A 21,971-nucleotide genomic window follows, 5' to 3' on the forward strand; every position below is an offset into this window, starting at 1 on the left:
CAAAAGTACAAGACAAATAAGGTCATTCTCAACAAACAAAAACTAAGGGAATTCACACAAGCCTATCTACTCCGAGGAAATGGCAAAAGAAACTCATTGGTAAGAACAAAAATTAAAAAGGTCTTTCTGAGGATTTACATAAATGAGGAAGAGAATCAGAAAAGGAATAAATACATGTAAAATAATATATCTTATTCCTCTTTAATTGATGTAATAGTTAATAGTTTGTTCAAATCATAATCTTAATACTGTATTGATTGATTATAGCATATGAATAAGTTAAATGAATGACAGCAATGTTATAAAGGAGGGCAGAGAGGAATTTGAAATAATATGTGATAACTGCACTACACATGAAGTGTTATAGTGTTATCTGAAAGTGGGTATAGATTAGTTGGAATTGTACATTACAAACTCTAGGTAAATCACCAATTTTTTAAGGAGTATACTTGATATGATAAGAAGAAAGAACATGGAATTCATAAAATGCTCAACTGAAACCAGAGAAAGTACTCCATCAAATTAAAAGGCTTCTGCTCAGCAAAGGAAACCATCAACAAAATGAAAGGCAACCTTAAAAATGGGAGAAGATATTTGTAAACTACATATCTGATAAGAGGTTAATATCCAAAATATATAAAGAACTTATACAGCTCAGTAACAAAAAAAATAGGATTTAAAAATGGGCAGAGGAATTGAATAGATATTTTTCCAAAGAAGACATATAGATGGCCAACTGGTAATTGAAAAGGTGCTCAACATCACTACTCATGATGGAAATGCAAATGAAAACCACAGTGATATATCACTTTGGTGGTAAAGATGTGGAGAAAAGGAAACCACTGTGCACTGTTGGTGGCAATGTAAGTTGGTACAGCCACTATGTAAAACAGTATGCAGGATCCTCAAAAACTTAAAAATAGAACTACCTTATGATCCAGCAATTTCAATTCTGAGTATTTATTCGAAGGAAACAAAAACACTAATTAGAAAAGACATCTGAACTCCTATGTTCATTGCAGCATTATTTGCAATAGCCAAGACATGAAAGCAACCTACATGTCCATTGTTGGATGAACGGATAAAAAAAAAATGTTTTATATATAAAATGGAATAAGATTCTGTCATAAAATGGAGATCTTGTCATTTGTGACAACTTGGATGGATCCTGAGGGCATAATAGTAAGTGAAATAAGTCAGACAGACAAGACAAATACTGTATGATCTCATTTACACATGGAATCTAAAAAAAATCATACTCATAGATACAGAGAACAGATTGGTGGTTGCCAGAGGTGGGGGTGGGAGTTTGGTGAAATGAGTGAAGGTGGTCTAAAGATATAAACTTTCAATTATAATACAAAAATTAGTAGCATTTCTATACATTAACAATGAATTTTCTGAAAAAATATTAAAGAAATTGATCCCATTTACAATAGCATCAAAAGGATTAAAATATTTAAGAATAAATTTAACCAAGCAGGTGAAAGCTCTCTACTTTAAAAACTACAAGACACTGATGAAAGAATTCAAGGAAGACACAAATAAATGCAAAGGTATCCTGTGTTCATGTACTGCAAGAATTAATTTTATTAAAATAGCAATACTAACAAAAAACATCTATAGATTCATTGCAATACCTATTAAGATTCCAAGGGTATTTTCAACAGACATAGGAAAAAAACACTCCTAAAATTTATATGGAACCAAAAAAGATCCTGAATATACAAATAAATCCTTAAAAAGAACAAGAACAAAGCATAAGAAATCACACTTACTGGTTTCAAACTATACTATCAAGCTATAGTAATTAAAACAGTATACTGGCACAAAAAAACCAAAAAAAAAGACACATAGACCAACAGAACTGAATTGAAAGCCCAGAAATAAACACAAGAATATGCTGCCAATTACTGTTTGACAATGGAGCCAAGAATACTCAATGAAGAAAAGACAATCTCTTTAATTAATGGTGCTGTGTTTAAATACAAAGCCACAGAGAGGTTAAAAGTGAAGTGATGGGTGGCATAACTGAAAATGGTGGAGTAGGGAACTCCAAAAATCAGTTTCTCCATTGAAGCAACCATTAATCTGGCAAAAACTACCAGAATTTTTGGAATTCTTTAGAATTTAATAAAAATCTTAAAGCAACACTTATTGAAGGAAGAATCCACTGTAATATGAGAAGAGAGCACACTAGCATTTTTTCTCAGCCACCTACAATCCCCATTCCCCAGTTTGGTGGCATCTTCCATTCCTGGTGTGGTTTGCTTGTGCCAGAGGGGTAAAATGGACTCTGTTAAGAAAAAAAAAATGCTGTATAAGTACACTTTTACCTAACTGGCAGTTCCCTGAGAGACCAGAACAAAGGCTTGATATTATTTGACTCTCCACAGAATTCTTTCAGGGTTTGAGTGACTGTCCAGGCAGCATCTCTTAAAAGAAGTTAAAGAAATATGTTACCAGTATCCTACTGGTTCGAGGGTCAGTGGATGAAGTAAACAGCAGACAAAGCAAAAAACCTGGGATGGAGGAAGCTGGGGAGGAAGATACATGGACTAATAAGGGCTGTGGAAATTTCTCATGTATATCAAGGAAATTTCAGTGCAACATGCATGCCCAGGGCCACACACATATTCAGAAAAGACCAGATGACTCCAGAACTTGCTATGCACTCCACACATTCAAGAGTTGAACGCAAAGCAGAGTTGCACGTGGCCAGGCTAAGTGTTTAAGGAGTGTTCCAGGTCAGAGCCATGCTGAAAAGAACAGGGAAGTATTATTTACCATTTTTTTCTTCTTTTTGTTTCCAGGCATTTAAGAAAATCTTTGCCAGAACACCAGCTAGATTGTAAAATAATGGAATGGAAACTTCCATCTCCATGCACAAATAATGCAGCTTTACAAAAATAACTTGGAAAAGTCACTAAACAAACAGACAACTACAGCCCCAAACAAGCAACAGTGAACCCTGTGGAGGGAGGATGATCTAATTTCCAGAGTTTCCACTTTAATATTCTAAATTTCAAGTTTTCAACAAAAAATAAGGAATAAAAAGAAGTGGAAAAGCATAGCCCATTTGTAGGAAAAAAACAATTTAATAGAAGCCTTCCTTTAAGAAGCCTAGACATTAGACTTATTAGACAAATACTTTAAAACTACCATGTTAAATATGTTCCAACACCTAAAAGAAATGATGGAAACTGGATTACAGAAATAAGAACATTTTCTGAACAAATACAGAATATCAATAAAAATACAGAAATTATTAAAAAGAATAAAAATTCTGGACGTGAAAAGTACAATAGCTAAAATAATAAATTGACTGGAGGGTTTCAAAATATATTGTGAAGATAGAAGAAAAAACCATTGTATCTAAAGTTAAGCCTATTGAAATTATCTACTCTGAAGATCAGAAAGACAAGAGGATGAAGAAAAATAAACAGTGTAAGGAATATCAGGGACACCATCAAGCATACCAACATACATATAATGGGAATACCAGAAGGAAAGAGAGAAAGACAGAAAAAAAAACAATAATTGTAAATTTCTCAAATATGATGAAAAGCATGAATCTATACATCTAAAAACTATATGTAGGAAAAATGCAAAAATGACCCACACTGAGATGAATTTTAAGCCATCAGAAGCTAAAGACAACGAGAAAAACTTTGAAAGCAGGAAGCATGCACAAGGGATTATAAATAAGATTAACAGCCAATTTATCATTTGACATCATGGAAAGCAGAAGGCAGTGGGATGGGGAGCAGAGACAAGATGGCATAGTAGGAGGACACAGAATTCGTGTCTCCTCAAAACTAGAGTGCCTACCAGCCACTGGTGGGGGACCACAGACACCTAAGGGGATGGGACGAACCCCCGGTGACTGGTTGTTTCAATTATAGTTTTATTTTTCCTAATATATTTTTTATCTTTCCAATTTTATTTTGTTTTTTATTCTTTGATATTGTACTGCTACTTTTTTTCTTTCTTTCTTTCTTTTATTCTCTTTTTCTTTTACCACACCATGAAGCTTGTGAGGTCTTGGTTCCCAGGCAGGAAAACAGGCCTGAGCTCCTGTGGTGGGAGCTCCAAGTCCAAAGCACTGGCCTAACAGAGAACCTCAGACCCCAGGGAATATGAATCAGAGTGAGGCCTCCCAGAGAACATCGTCTTAGCACCAAGACCTGGCTCTCTCCAACTGCCTGCAAATTCCAGTGCTGGACGTCTCAGGACAAAAAACAGGTAAGACAAGAGTACAATACCACACATCAAAAAAAAAAAAGAAAAGAAACAACAAAAAGATATGTTACAGACGAAGGAGCAAGGTAAAAACCTACAAGACCAAATAAATGAAGAAGAAATAAGCAACCTACCTGAAAAAGAATTCAGAATAATGATAGTGAGGATGATCCAAAAGCTCAGAAACAGAATTGAGAAAATATAAGAAACATTTAACAAGGACCTAGAAGCACTAAAGAGCAAACAAATAGTGATGAACAACACAATTACAGAAATTAAAAATACTGTAGAAGGAATCAATAGCAAAATAACTGAGGCAGAAGAATGGAAAAGTGAGCTGGAAGATAAAATGGTGGAAATAACTGCCAGGGAGCAGAATAAAGAAAAAAGAATGAAAAGATTTGAGGACAGTCTCGGAGACTTCTGGGACAACACTAAATGCACCAACATTCGAATTATAGGGATACCAGAAGAAGAGAAAAAGAAAGGGTCTGAAAAAATATTTGGAGAGATAATAGTCTAAAACTTCCCAAACACGGGAAAGGAAATAGTCAATCAAGTCCAGGAAGCACAGAGAGTACCATACAGGATGAACCCAAAGAGAAACATGCCAAAACACATATTAATCAAACTATCAAAAATTAAATACAAAGAAAAAATATTAAAAGCAGCAAGGGAAAAACAACAAATAACATACAAGGGAATCCCCATAAGGTTAACAGCTGATCTTTCAGCAGAAACTCTGCAAGCAAGAAGGGAGCGGTAGGACATATTTAAAGTGATGAAAGGGAAAAACATACAACCAAGATTACTCTACCCAGCAAGGACCTCATTCAGATTCGACAGAGAAATTAAAACCTTTACAGACAAGCAAAAGTTAAGAGAATTCAGCACCACCAAACCAACACTACAACAAATGCTGAAGGAACTTCTCTAGGCATGAAACAGAGGAGAAGGAAAAGACCTACAAAAACAAACCCAAAACAATTAAGAAAATGGTAATAGGAACATACATATTGATAATTACCTTAAATATAAATGAACTAAATGCTCCGATCAAAAGACATAGACTGGCTGAATGGATACAAAAATAAGACCCATATATATGCTGTCTGCAAGAGACCCAGTTCAGAGCTACAGACATGTATGACTCAAAGTGACAGGATGGAAAAAGATATTCCATGAAAATGGAAATCAAAAGAAAGCTGGAGTAGAAATACTCATATCAGACAATATAGACTGTAAAATAAATACTATTACAGAGACAAAGAAGGACACTACATAATGATCAAGGGATCAATCCAAGAAGAAGATATAATAATAGTAAATATTTATGCACCCAACATAAGAGCACCTCAATACATAAGGAAAATTCTAACATCCATATAAGGGTAAATCGACAGTGACACAATAATAGTAGGGGACATTAACACCCCACTTTCACCAATGGACAGATCATCCAAAATGAAAATAAATAAGGAAACACAAGCTTTAAATGACACATTGAAAAAGACGGACTTAATTGATATTTATAGGATATTCCATCCAAAAACAACAGAATACACTTTCTTCTCAAGTGCTTCTGAAACATTCTCCAGGATAGATCATACCTTGGACCACAAATCAAGCTTTGGTAAATTTAAGAAAATTGAAATCATATCAGTATTTTTTCCGGCCACAATGCTATGAGACTAGATATCAATTACAGGAATAAAACTGTAAAAAATACAAACACATGCAGGCTGAACAATATGCTACTAAATAGCCAAGAGTTCACTGAAAAAATCAAAAAATACCTAGAAACAAATGACAATGAAAACGCAACAACCCAAAACCTATGGGATGCAGCAAAAGCACTTCTAAAAGGAAAGTTTATAGCAATACAATCCTACCTCAAGAAACAACAAACATCTCAAATAAACAAGCTAACCTTACACCGAAAGCAATTAGAGAGAAAGAACAAAAAAATTCCCAAAGTTAGCAGAAGGAAAGAAGTCATAGAGATCAGATCAGAAATAAATGAAAAAGAAATGAAGGAAATGATAGCAAAGATCAATACAACTAAAAGCTGGTCCTTTGAGAAGATAAACAAAAAAAAATTGATAAACCAATAGTCATACTCATAAAGAAAAAATGGGAAAAGACTCAAAACAATAGAATTATAAATGAAAAAGGAGAAGTAACAACTGACACTGCAGAAATACAATGGATCATGAGAGATTACTACAAGCAACTATATGCCAATAAAATGGACAACCTGGAAGAAATGGAGAAATACTTAGAAAAGTACAACATTCCGAGACTGAACCAGGAAGATATAGAAAATATAAAAAGACCAATCACAAGCACTGAAATTGAGACTGTGATTTAAAATCTTCCAACAAACAAAAGCCCAGGACAAGATGGATTCACAAGCAAATTCTATCAGACGTTTAGAGAAGAGCTAACACCTATCCTCAAAATCTTCCAAAATATAGCAGAGCGAGGAATACTCCCAAACTCATTCTACAAGGCCACCATCACCCTGATACCAAAACCAGACAAAGATGTCACAAAGAAAGAAAACTACCGGCCAATATCACTGATGAACATAGATGTAAAAATCTTAAACAAAATACTAGCAAACAGAGTCCAACAGCACACTAAAAGGATCATACGCCATGATCAAGTGGGGTTTATCCCAGGAATGCAAGGATTCTTCAATATATGCAAATCAATCAATGTAATACACCATATTAAAAAAGTGAAGGATAAAAAATATGTGATCATCTCAATAGATGCAGCAAAACTTTTGTCAAAATTCAACACATTTATGATAAAAACTCTCCAGAAAGTAGGCATGCAGGGAATCTACCTCAACATAATAAAGGCCATATATGGCAAACCCACAGCCAACAACGTTCTCAATGGTGAAAAACTGAAACCATTTCCACTAAGATCAGGAACAAGACAAGGTTGCCCATTCTCACGACTATTATTCAACATAGTTTTGGAAGTTTTAGCCACAGCAGTCATAGAAGAAAAAGAAATAAAAGGAATCCAAATCAGGAAAGAAGAAGTAAGTCTGTCACTGTTTGCAGATGACATGATACTATACATAGGAAATCCTAGATGCCACCAGAAAACTACTAGAGCTAATCAATGATTAGGTAAAGTAGCAAGATACAAAATTAATCCACAGAAATCTCTTGCATTCCTATACACTAATGATGAAAAATCTGAAAGAGAAATTAAAGAACCACTCCCATTTACCACTGCAACAAAAAGAATAAAATACCTAGGAATAAACCTACCTAGGGAGACAAAAGACCTCTATGCAGAAAACTATAAGACACTGATGAAAGAAATTAAAGATGATACAAACAGATGGAGAGATATACCATGGCCTTGGATTGGAAGAATCAACATTGTGAAAATGACTCTACTACCCAAAGCAATCTACAGATTCAATGCAATCCCTATCAAACTATCAATGGCATTTTTCATAGAACTAGAACAAAAAATTTCACAATTTGCATGGAAATACAAAAGATCCTGAAAAGCCACAGCAATCTTCACAAAGAAAAACGGAGCTGGAGGAATCAGGCTCCCAGACTTCAGACTATAGTACAAAGCTACAGTAATCAAGACAGTATGGTACTGGCACAAAAATAGAAATATAGGTCAACGGAGCAGGATAGAAACCCCAGAGATAAACCCACACACCTATGGTCACCTTATCTTTGATAAAGGAGGCAAGAGTATACAATGGAGGAAAGACAGCCTCTTCTATAAGTGGTGCTGGGAAAACTGGACATCTACATGTAGAAGAATGAAATTAGAACACTTCCTAACACCACAAACAAAAATAAACTCAAAATTGTTTAAAGACCTAAATGTAAGGTCAGACACTATAAAACTCTTTGATGAAAATATAGGCAGACCATTCTATGACGTAAATCACAGCAAGATCCTTTTTGACCCACCTTCTAGAGAAATGGAAATAATAACAAAAATAAACAAATGTGACCTAATGAAAGTTAAAAGCTTATGCCCAGCTAAGGAAACCATAAAAAAGATGAACAGACAACCCTCAGAATGGGAGAAAATATTTGCAAATGAAGCAACTGACAAAGGATTAATCTCCAAAATATACAAGCTGCTCATGCAGTTCAGTATCAAAAAAACAAACAACCCAATCAAAATATGGGCATAGGACCTAAATAGACATTTCTCCAAAGAAGATATACAGATTGCCAACAAACACATGAAAAGATGCTCAACATCACTAATCATTAGAGAAATGCAAATCAAAACTACAATGAGGTATCACCTCACACCAGTCAGAATGGCCGTCATCAAAAACTCTACAAACAATAAAAGCTGGAGCGAGTGTGGATAAAAGGGAACCCTCTTGCACTGTTGTTGGGAATATAAATTGATACAGCCACTATGAAGAACAGTATGGAGGTGCCTTAAAATACTAAAAATAGTACTACCTTATGACTCAGCAATCCCACTACTGAGCATATACCCTGAATAAACCATAATTCAAAAAGAGTCATGCAGGAATAAAGACACAGATGTACAGAATGGACTTGAGGACCCAGGGAGGGGTAAGGGTAAGCTGAGATGAAGTGAGAGAGTTGCATGGACATATATACACTACCAAATGTAAAATAGATAGCTAGTGGGAAGCAGCCACATAGCACAGGGAGATCAGCTCAGTGCTTTTTGATCACCTAGAGAGGTGGGATAGGGAGGGTGAGAGGGAGACGTAGGAGGGAGGAGATATGGGGATATATGTATATGTATAGCTGATTCACTTTGTTATAAAGCAGAAAATAAGAACAACAAAAAAAAGAGTCATGTACCACAGTGTTCATTGCAGCACTATTTACAATAGCCAGGACATGATAGTAACCTAAGTGTCCATCAACAGATGAATGGATAAAGAAGATGTGGCACATATGTACAATGGAATATTACTCAGCCATAAAAAGAAACAAAATTGAGTTATTTGTAGTGAGGTGGATGGGCCTAGAGACTGTCATACAGAGTGAAGTAAGTCAGAAAGAGAAAAACAATTACTTTATGCTAACGCGCATATATATAATCTAAAAAAACAAAATGGTTCTGAAGGTCCTATGGGCAGGACAGGAATAAAGACGCAGACATAGAGAATGGACTTGAGGACACGGGGAGGGGGAAGGGTAAGCTGGGACGAAGTGATAGAGTGGCATGGACATATATGCACTACCAAATGTAAAATAGATAGCTAGTGAGAAGCAGCTGCATAGCACAGGGAGATCAGCTCCGTGCTTTGCAAATACCTAGAGGGGTGGGATAAGGAGAGTGGGAGGGAGATGCAAGAGGGAGGGAATATGGGGATATCCATATGCATATAGCTGATTCACTTTGTTTTACAGCAGAAACTAACACAAGATTGTAAAGCAATTATACTCCAATAAAGATGTTAAAAAATATGTATATATAAAAAGCCCTCTCTAAAAGGGAACCATCCTGGGGGCTTCCCTGGTGGTCCAGTGGTAAAGAATCCGCCTTCTAGTGCAGGAGACGCAGGTTTGATCCCTGTTTGTGGAACTAAGATCCTGCATGCCTCGGGGCAACTAAGCCTGTGTGCCACAACTACAGAGCCCTTATGCCCTGAAGCCCATGCACCACAACTAGAGAGAGAGAGAGAAAAAAAACACACAAAACCCCCACAAACCACAACTAGAGAGAACCCTGCACGCTGCAACTAAAATCCCACTTGCCGCAACGAAGATCCTGCTTGCCGCAACTAAGATTTGACACAGCCAAAAAATATATTTATATATATAATAATAATAATAATAAAGTGAACCCTCCTACACTTTTGGCGGGAATGTAAATTGGTGCAGTCACAATAGAAAACAGTATGAAGGTTCCTTAAAAACCTAAAAACAGAGTTGTCATATGATCCAGGAATTCCACTCCTGGGTATATATCCAGACAAAACTCTATTTCAAAAAGACACATGCGCCCCTATGTTCATAGCAGCACTATTTACAATAGCCAAGACATGAAAGCAACCTAAATACCCATGGACAGATGAATGAAGAAGATGTGGTATATATATATAAATATAATGGAATATTACTCAGCCATAAAAAGTGAAATAATGCCATTTGCAGCAATGCAGGTGGACCTAGAGATTATCATATTAATTGAAGCAAGTCAGAAAGAGAAAGACAAATATCATATGATATCACTTACATGTGAAATCTAAAATATGACAAAAGTAAACTTATTTACAAAACAGAAGCAGACTCACAGGCATAGAGAAAAGACTCATGTTTGCCAAGGGGGAGGGGGATGGGGGAGGGATGTATTGGGGGTTTGTGGTTAGCAGATGCAAACTATTATATATAGGATGGATAAACAACAAGGTCCTACTGTGTAACACAGGGAACTATATTCAATATCCTGTAATAAACCAGAATGGAAAAGAGTGTGAAAAAAATGTATATAAAAAAAAAGAAGGCAGTGGGATGACATATTTAAAGTACTAAAAGAAAAAGCTCAACCAAGAATTCTACATCAGGAAAAACTATCCCTTAAAAAATGAAGGAGAATTTAAGACATTCCCATAAAACAAAAGCTGAGGAAGATGTTTGCTAGTAGATTTGCCCTACATAAAATGCTCAGGGAGTTCTTCAGGATGAAATTAAAGAACCTTACATAATAATATGAGTCCATATAAAGAAATACAGAACATCAGTAAAGGTAACTACATAGTTAAATAAAAGGCCAGTATATTTTGTTTATAATTCTTCCTTTTCCTATGCAATTTTGTTTAAAACTCCTCCTTTTCCCTATGTAGTTTAAAAGAGAAATTTATAAAACAATAACTCTAAATCTATGATAAGGAGCATACAATATATAAAGATGTAATTTTTGACAATAACCACATAGTTGATGCCAGAGCTGTGTAGAAGCTGGTAAATTTTGTGATGTTAAACTAAGTTGGTTATCAATTCAAAGTAGAATTCTATAAATTCAGGATGTTAATACTAAGGCTCATGGTAACCACCAACAGAATTAACCAACCAAAGAAAGGAAATGAGGAGGAAATAAAAATTTATATGTTTAATCCAATTCCTATCAAAATACCAATAGCAATTTTTGCATAAATAGAAAAATCCATCCTAAAATTCGTATGGAATCTCAAGGGACCCCAAATAGCCAAAACAGTCTTGAAAAAGAAGAACAAATTGGGAGATCTCACATTTCCTGATTTCAAAACTTGTTACAAATCTACAGTAATCAAAACAGTGAAGTACTGGCATAAAGACATACATATACACCAGTGAAATAGAATAGACAGCCCCACAATAAACCCTCTCATACATGGTCAAATGATTTTTGACAAGGGTACCAAAATAATTCGATGTGAAAAATTCTTTTCTACAAATAGGTTTGGGAAAACTGGATTCCACATGCAAAAGAAAAAAACTGGACCCCTCCCTTATTCCATATACAAAAATTAACTCAAAATGGCTCAAAGATCTAAACATATAATCTAAAACTATAGAATTCTTAGAAAATATAAGGGAGAAATCTTCATGACACTGGATTTAAAAATGATTTCTTGGATATGACACCAAGAGTAGAGGCAATAAATAAATAAATTGAACTACATTTCCCCCCCTGAAAAAAACCATGCATCAAATTACACATTCAACAAAGTGAAATGTTTTAAGAATGGGAGAACTTATTTGCAAATCATATATCTGACAAGAGTTTAATATCCAGTTTATATAAAGAACTCTACAACTCAACAACAACAACAACAAAACAAATAACCAGCTTAAAAACTGGGCAAAGGATTTGACCAGGTATTTTTCCGAAGAAAATATACAACTGGCCAACAGGTATATGAAAAGAGTTCAATATCACTAATCATTAGGGAATGCAAATTAAAATCACAATGAGATATTACCTCAAACCCATTAGGATGGCTGCTATCAAAAACAAAAATGAAAAAGCAGAAAATAACAAATGTTGGTGAGGATACGGAGAAATTGGAAACAATGAGCACCGTTGGTGGAAATGTAAAATGGTGCAACTATTATGAAATGCAGTGTGACAGTTCCTCAAAAATTAAAATATAGACATTTAAAATATAATCACCATAAAACCCATGCAACACCACTTCTCGTTATATATCTAAAAATGCTGAAAGCAGGGTCTCAAAAAGATATTTGTGCACCCATGTTCATAGAAGCATTATTTACAACTGCCAAAAGGTGGAAGCAATTCAAAGTCCATTGGCAAATGAACTGATAAACAAAATGTGCTATATGCATACAGTGGAATATTGCATTTAAAATATAAATTAAAAAGGAAGGGAATTCTAACACATGCTACAATGTGGATGTATATTGAAAACATTATCCTAACTGAAATAACCCAGTCACAAAAATACAGGTACTATATGATTTCATTTATATGAAGTACTGAGAGTTGTCAAACTCATAAAAATAGAAAGTAGAATTGTGGTTGTCAGGAGCTAAGGGAAAGGAGAACTGGGGTGTTGATGTTTAGTGTGTATAGAAATTAAGTTTTGAAAGATGAAAAAGTTCTGGATATTGGTTGCACAATAATGTAATTTTATTTAAAACTTCTAAACAATACACTTAAAAATGGTTAAGATGATAAACTTTATATGCTATGTGTATTTTACCTCAATTTTAAAAATGAAGAAAGGTCTCAAAACGACAACCTAACTTTATGCCTAAAGTAACCGGAAAAGGAAGAGCAAACTAAATGCAAATCTGGCAGAAAAAAATAAAATAACAAATATAAGAACGAATAAATGAAAAAGAAAATAGAAAAACAGTAGAGCAAAATCTCCAAAAACAAAAGTTAGTCTTTAGAAAATATCTCCAAATAGACAAATCTTCAGCTAGATTAAGTGTAAGATCCATAGTTATGTCCCAACTTTTCTAGTTTTAGTTAATTATATTTTCTCCCTCTATTTCTTAGTCATTCTAGCTAAATGCTCTTCAATTTTGCTGATCTTTTCAAAGAATCACCATTCTTTGTAACTCATTCTATTAGTATTACCCTAACACCAAAACCAGGTGGAAACAACACAAATAAAGTAAACTACAGACCAATATCCTTTATGAACATATAGTTGACTCTTGAACAATGTGGGTTTGAACTGCACCGGTCTACCTATATGTGGATTTTTTTCAATAAATGCTACAGTATTACCTGATCTGTGAGTGGTTGAATCCATGAATGCAGTATCATGGATTCAGAGGGCCAACTATGAGACTTAAGCCTCCGTGGATCTTGGTACCTGCAACAGGTCCTGAGATCAATCCCCTGTGGATATCGAGGGATGACTGTAGATACAGTAGTCCTCAACAAAGTACTAAAAAATGGAATCCAGCAGAATATTAAAAGGATCATAAACCATGACCGAGTGGGATTTATCCCAGGATTGTTAGGGTGGTTCAAAATATGAAAATCAAAGTAATACTTGACTTTGAAGGGAAGGGAAAAAACCACATAATCATCTCAACTGACACAGAAAAGGCATTTGGCAAAATCCAACACCCTATCATAATAAAAACACTCAGAAACCGAGGAATACAAAGAAACTTCTTCCTTGATAAATGATGTTTTAATGACAAGCACATAGTTAACATCATATTCAATGGTGAAAAACTGAAAGCTTTCCCCGCTAAACGCAGGAGCTATTCAAGGAATCCTGCTTTTGCCACTGCTATTCAACATTGTACTGAAAGTTCTAGCCAGTGTATTTAGGCAAGAAAAAGAAATAAGAGACAACCAAATTTTGAATAAAGAAGTAAAAACTATCTCTCTTCACAAATTACATGGTCCTATATATACGAAATCCTAAAGAGTACACACACAAAAACCTATTAGTGTTAATAAATGGATTCAGCAAAGTTTCAGGGTATAAAATAACATGCAAAAATCAATTGTATTTCTATACACTGACAATGAACAATCTGAAAAGAAAATTAAGAAAACAATTATACTTACAATAGCATCAAAAAGAATAAATACTTAGGAATACATTTAACAAATGAGGTGCAAGACTGAAAACTATAATACATTGTTGAAATAATTTAAAGAAAGCCTACATGAATAAATTGGAAGACTTAATATTTTTAAGATGGCAATACTCCCCTAAAGCAATCTGCAGATTCAATGCCATCCCTATCAAAATCCTAACAATGTGTTTTGCAGAAATTAAAAAGCTGATCCTAACATTTATGTGAAATTGCAAGGGATCCCAGGTAGTTGAAACATTCTTGAAAAAGAAGAACAAAATGGGAGGACTCATGTTTCCTAATTTAAAACCTTACTTTAAAGACACAATTAAAAAAACAGTGTGATACCAGCATAGGATAGACATATAGATCAATAGAATAGAATTGAGAGCCCAGAAATAAACCCATACATTGATGGTCAATTAATTTTTGACAATGGTGTGAAGATCATTCAATAGGGAAGAAGTAGTCTCTTCAACAAATTGTTTTGGGGCAAATGGATATCCAGATTTAAGAGAATGAGGTTGGATCCTCACTTTATGCCATATAAAAATTAAATCAAAGTAGATCAAATACCTAAATATAAGAGCTAAAACCATAAAAATCTAATACTGTCAGGACAAATTGATGTCCACATGTCAAAGAATGAAGTTGGACCCTGACATTACATCATATAAAAAACAATTTTAAAAGCTCTCAAAGTGGATCAAAATTCTAGACAAAAGGGCTGAAACTATAAAAGCTTTAGAAGAAAATACAAGGATATGCTCTCATGATCTTGGATTTGGCAATGGTTTCTTAGATATGACGCCAAATGAACAAACAACAAAGGAAAAAAATAAATTGGGCTTCCTCAAAATTAAAAACTTTTGTGCAGCAAAGGACATTACCAAGAAATATAGAAGACAATTCACAGAATGGAAGAAAATATTTTTAAACTATATATCTGATAAGTGCATAGAATCCAGCATAAATAACTCTTACCACTCAACAACAAAAAGACAAGCAACCCAATTTAAAAATAAGCAAAGGACTTGAATTGACATTTCTCATAAAAAAAAGGTAAAAGTGACTAATAAATACATGAAAAAATATTCAATATAATTAGTCATGAGGGAAATGGAAATCAAAACCACAATGAGATACCACTTCACGTACACCAGGATGGCAATAATAGAAAAAAAAAAAATAGGGGACCTCCCTGGTGGTGCAGTTGTTAAGAATCCACCTGCCAACGCAGGGGACACTGGTTCGATCCCTGGTCCAGGAAGATCCCACATTCTGCGGAGCAACTAAGCCCATGCACCACAAATACTGAGCCTGTGCTCTAGGGCCAGCATGCCGCAACTACTGAGTCCATACGCCTAGAGCCCATGCTCTACAACAAGAAAAGCCACCACAGTGAGAAGCCCACGCACCACAACAAAGAGTAGCCCCTGCTTGTTGCAACTAGAGAAAGCCAGCACGCAGCAATGAAGACCCAATGCAGCCAATATATATATATATATTATATATATATACATAGAAAATGGCAAGTGTTGACAAGGGCATGAAGACACCGGAACCATCACACATTGCTGGTGTGAATAGAAAATGATGCAGCTGCTGTAGAAAACAGTTCGGTGGTTCTTCAAAGTGTTAAACTTGGCCTATGACTCAGCATTTCCACTCTTAGGTATATATCCATAAGAATTAAAACAGGTGTTCAAGCAAAAACTTGTACACAAATGTTAATAGCAGCATTATTCACAATTACCATAAGGTAGAAGCAACACAAATGTTTGTCAACAGATAAATGAACAAACGAAATGTGGTTTATTCATGCAATGGGATACTATTTGAAAATAGCAAGGAGTGAAGTAATGATATATGCTCCAACATGGATGAACCTTGATAACATTATGCTAAGTGAAAGAAACCGGACACAAAAGGCCACATATTATATAATTCCATTTATATGAAATATTCAGAATAGACAAATCCATAGAGATAGAAAGTGGATTAATTGTATCCAAGGGCCAGGAGGAGAGGGGATTGTGGAGTGACTGCTTAATGAGTAGTTTCCTTTTGGGGTGATGAACATGTTCTGGGACTTGATAGTTGTGAATGTCGCACAGCATTGTCAGTGTACTAAATGCCACTGAATTGTACACTTTAAAATGGTTAAATGGTGAATTTTATGTTGTGAGTATACGGCCATAACAACAACAAAAAATGACAAGGAATGCAGAAAGATACACATGCTAATACTAACTAAAGGAAAGCTGGAGTAGCTATATTAATTTCAGATAAAGCTGACTTCAGAGCAAGGAAACTTATCAGGGATGGAGAGGAGTATTACATAATGCTAAAGGGGTCAATTCTCCAAGGAAATATAACAATCCTTCATATTGTTCTCCCAAAACAACATCAAAATACTTGAGACGAAAAAAAAAAAAACTGATATAACTGCAAAGAGAAATATGCAAAGCTACTATTATAATTCAAGTCTTCAACTCTCCTTTTTCAGTAATTGATAAATCAAGCAAGCAGAAAATTAGTAAGGATATAATTGAGCTCAACAGCTGCATTAATCAGCTGGATCTCATTGACATATGTAGAATTCTTCATCCAACAACAGCAGAATCCACATTCTTCCCAAGCTCACATGGAACATTCACCAAGATAGATCACATTCTGAGCCATAAAACACACCTTTACAAGTTTAAAAAATAGTACGTTCTCAAAGCACAAAGGAATAAAACTAGAAGGCAATTAACAAGAAAGATAGCTGGAAATGCCCAAAATATTTGGAGATGAAAAAACACATCTCCAAATAATGATTGGATCAAAGAAGAAGTCTCCAAATAATTTTTTTTAATGTTTTGAACTAAATGAAAATGAAAATACAATTTATGTGGGATACCAGCAGAAATAACATTTAGTGGGAAATTTACAGTATTAAGTTCATATATTAGAAAAGATAAAGGATAATAATAATCAATAATCTAAGCTTTCAACTATGAAACTAGAGATGGAAGAGCAATTTAAGCATCAAGCAAGTGGAAGAAAAGAAATGGAATTGAAAACAGAAAAACAAAGAGAAATAGGAAAACATAGAGAAACATAGAGAAAAGATGAATAAAACTGTAGATATCTAGCCAGGCTAACCAACGAAAGAAAGAGAGAAGACACAAATTACTAATATGAGAAATGGAAAAGGGGATATCACTGCTGAGCCCATGGATATTAAAAGGATAATAATGAAATATGAGAAATTCTATGTCCACAAATTTGATAGCTTGAATGAAATGGACCAATTCCTTGAAAGACACAAATAACCAAAACTCTGAATAGGTCTATGTCTGAAATAGTACTGTATCTATTAAAGAAGTAGTCTGAATAGGGTTTTATCTATTAAAGAAATTGAATGAACAATTAATAATTAAAAGTAAATAATTTTAAATAATTAAACATTAAATTTCTTTTTCTCCCTAAAAAGAAAGCACAAGGCCCAGAGGTTTCGTTGGTGAATTCTAACAAATATTTAAGGAAGAAATGATACCTATTCTCTACAATCTCTTCCAGAAAATAAAACAGAGAAAACAGTTCCCTACTCATTCTATGAAACCAACATTACTCTAATATCAAATCTATATAAATACATTGCAAGAAAGGAAAACTATGGATCAATATCTCTCAAGAATATAGATGCAAAAATCCTCAAAAATTATCAAAATTGAAATAAAAAATGTATAAAAAAAATCATACATCACAACCAAGTGGGATTTATCACAGGTATGCAAGGCTGGTTCAACATTTAAAGACCATTCAAGGTATTCAATAGGCTGGATAAGAAAAATTCTATGATCATTTAAATTAATGCAGAAAAAGCATTTGACAGAATCTAATATTCACTTAAAAAATTCTCAGAAAACTGGACACTTCCTCAACTTGATAAAGAATATCTAAAGAAAACCTACAGCTAATGTCATACTTAAATGTAAGACAATGAATGCTTCCCCTCTAAGATCAGAACCAAGGCAAGGATGTCTCCTCTCATCACTCCTATTCAACATTGTACTGCCTGTCTTAGCTATTGCAGTAATATGAGAAAAGGAAGTAAAAGGTTACAGATTTGTGAGGAAGAAACAAAACTGTCTTTTCAGATGACATCATTGTCTATGTAGAAAATCCCAAAGATTCAAAAAAAATAAGTAACAATTCCATTTACATTCCCACCAAAATTCCTACTCAGTGCTTCATATCAAGAGGTTCATGATGTCAATATGTCTTATTGCTGATGATGTTTACTGTGACCACTCGGTTAAGTTGATTTCTTTAGTGTCTTTAGGGTTTTTCCACTATAAAGTTACTGTGTTTCCCTTTGATATACTGTATAGTAGACAAATATCTTGGGGTAAATACTTTGATACTATGCAAGTCCTGTTTCTCTTCAAACATTTGCCTACTAATTTTAGCATCCATTAGTGGATCTCTTCTGCAACACCTATTACTGTTGTACTTTCTGAATGGTGATGTTCTATGTCTCTCTTCCTTTCCATATGTAATAATTGAAAGTTTAAGGAGGAAGTATTCCTTCCATCCCATTTACTTAATTATTCAATTATTTATTTACATCAATAAAGACTAATTGGTATTTAATTTATTCAATGGGTTAAAATTCCTCCCTCAAAGCAGTAGAATATAACTCCCCACTCCTTAAGCATGGGTTGCACATTCTGACTTCCTTCCAAAGAGGAGAACATGGAAGTGGGGGGGAGTAACATCGAGAAACCTGACAAACACTACCTCAGCCAGGTGATTGCAGTTAACATCAGTTGATAGTATGTACCATTGATATGAGGTGTTATGAAGTGCACTTCGCCTCTGTGTCTTCTTTACAAAACCCAGTTTTGACCATGAAAACATCATGGTTTTTCAAATCCAAATTGAGGGACATTCTATAAAATATCCAACTGATACTCCTTAAAATTACTAAGGTCATCAAAAACAAAGAAAGTCTGAGAATCTGTCACAGCCAACTTAAGGAGACAAGACATATGTAATGTGATATCCTAAAGGAGATCCTGGAACAGAGAAGGACATTACATAAAATCTAAGAAAATCTGAATAAACCATGGACTTTAACTAATAATAATATACCAATATTGGTTTATTAATTGTAACAAATGTACCATACTAATGTGAGATGTTAATAATAGGGGATCCTGGGTGCTGGCAATATAGGAACTCTGCACTGTCTTCTCAATTTTTCAGTAAATCTAAAATAGTTTTAAAATAAGTCTAGTGGAGGCAGGGAGTACATGGGAAATCTCTGTACCTTCTGCTCAATCTTGCTGTGAATCTAAAACTGCTCCAAAGATACACTACATTAATTTTTAAAGTAAAGTCAATTAAAAAATTTAACTCAAACACATAAATGAGTCTTCCCCATGGAAGTGTGTATGATGTGCCTGGGGTTTCTGAGGGCAGTAAGTTACAGTACTTATCCTTAAGAAGCTTCCAATAGAATGGAGCAGAAACATGATAAATATAATATAAGGCAGATTACAGCAAGTTCTGGGTGGCCCCATGTTTGAGAGAGAATAAGAGAGCCGTTTGACATAGGCTGAATTTCAAAATATCTCTACCTCATGAAACCAGAATGAGGCTAGCATCTTGGACAAGTGGGAAATAAAACTAAGTAACTGATACCTATTAAAACAAATGAAGATAAAGAAAATAAAACTAACAAAAACATCTCTTTGGAAAAGAAAAAATGAACTTGGAAACCTTTTTTTGTAAAGGGACTAAAGCATATCTCTAGTGTGGCTATTGGTACCTTTTGTCTTTGTCATCTTAATTGCCAAAGTAATATTCTTCAAATGGTATATTTTTAGGGGAGGGGAGAAAACAAATATACTTAACATAGTGAAAAACAGTTGAAACCCACAATTTAAGATTTACAAAGTCAACAGTATATGTGTGTGGAAATAAATTGCCAAGGTCTCAGGAAGATATGACCTTGAGAGAGTGATGGTTTTGTTTAAGACAAGTACCAAGGTTGAGAAGCATCAGTCTAGAGACAATGGGTACCCTGGATCCTGGTTCTCTTTTCTACCTAGGAGACTCAGTTGTCCTCCCTGACACTCAGAGCAAACAGTAACAACCAAGTAAGAGAAAGTATCACAAACTGAGCTACCTAGATTACATAGCAGGCTTGAACCTGAAGAGCCCTTGGCCAAACTCACAAAATTCCTCATTCAGACTGACAAGGAACAATAAAGAAGAGAAGAGGTAGATTGTCAAAATAACACACAGTTTGCCTCAGAATTTACGGATTGAATTTTGTCACTTATGTTGAGCCCATATGCAGAAACTAGACTATGTGTAAAAGAAAAAGAAGCAGATTTGAGGTTTAGAAAATTATGAATAAATGAATATAATTTTTAAAGTCCCATATGGAGCTAACACCTGAATACATTTTATTCTCCTAAAGATCTTAAAAATAAACTTTTAAAATAATTATAGGCCATGATATATCATGATATAGTTTATTACATAGCAATGATAATTTTATAATTCTAACAACATAAAAAGATACTTATAAAAGGAAAAAGTATAAACAAAACCATAAGCCTATGGTCCCCTAAGCAAACTTTATCTTTTCTGTCTACACCTATTGAACAGGGTTGTAATCTTAGTGTGTGTATATATATATATCTTTGTTTCACTTAAAAAAAAGCCTAATGTGATATCAGAAACATTCGCCCATAGTGTTGCAGTTTTCCTAATTAAAATTGAAATGGTTGCATATTATTCCTTGGAGTTGGTATGTCAAATAGTATTTAAGTTGGATATTTAGTTTACTTTTGATTTCTTACAGTAGTAGAAAATAGGTAACCAAAAATTGAAGTCCTTTTTCTGGTTAAGGTGGAGAAACACACCCTAATCTATCTTTCCCACTGAATGAAACTAAAATTCCTGTAAAGAAGACATGGAGGAACTATCTGAGAACTGTAAAGCAAAAAATAGCAGGCGAATTGTGAAAGGAAGACAAAATTTGAAGTACAATCAATCCACCAGTGAATTTCCTGTATTGTATCCTCTGTATCCCCTACCCTGGACTCAGAAGCATAATGAAATCCAGAACTGCACAACAATATAGTCAAAAAGAACTCCAAGTAAAACCCTCCTTTTTTGATCCAAGGACCAGAAATGATAATACCTACAGAGACAGAGAGAGTGGAATAAATCCCATGTTATTTTTAATTTTTCTTTCTCTCTGATTGCAGTATCTAGGCAAGCTCCAACCTCCAAGGTGCAAAGTCATGGTGGTGGTAACAGCTATGGTGGTCAGGCAGAGGACTCCTTTTCTTTGAGCAAAAGAATTGTCATCCAAAGAATGTGGGAGGAAATTCTATTGCCTTTTCTCTTTATCTTCCCATGACTTAGTTTGGAGGCAGACCCACTCACAAGAAGTGTGTGGCATAGTGGGGAGACTAAAAAGCACTGGCTTTTTGGCCGGAGGACCAGGGGGACCTCTGGGATCTGGAGTGTACTGGGGTGATCACAAAGAAGAAAGAGCTTAGGAAAACGAGGCCATAAAGTTATTTATGAATTTGTCGGCTTACACCCAAGCTGTAGATGTGAATATCTGACCCTAAAAAAGCACATGAAAGCACTGAGAAC

Source organism: Eubalaena glacialis, chromosome X (assembly GCF_028564815.1).
Source record: "Eubalaena glacialis isolate mEubGla1 chromosome X, mEubGla1.1.hap2.+ XY, whole genome shotgun sequence".
Lineage (NCBI taxonomy): Eukaryota > Metazoa > Chordata > Mammalia > Artiodactyla > Balaenidae > Eubalaena > Eubalaena glacialis.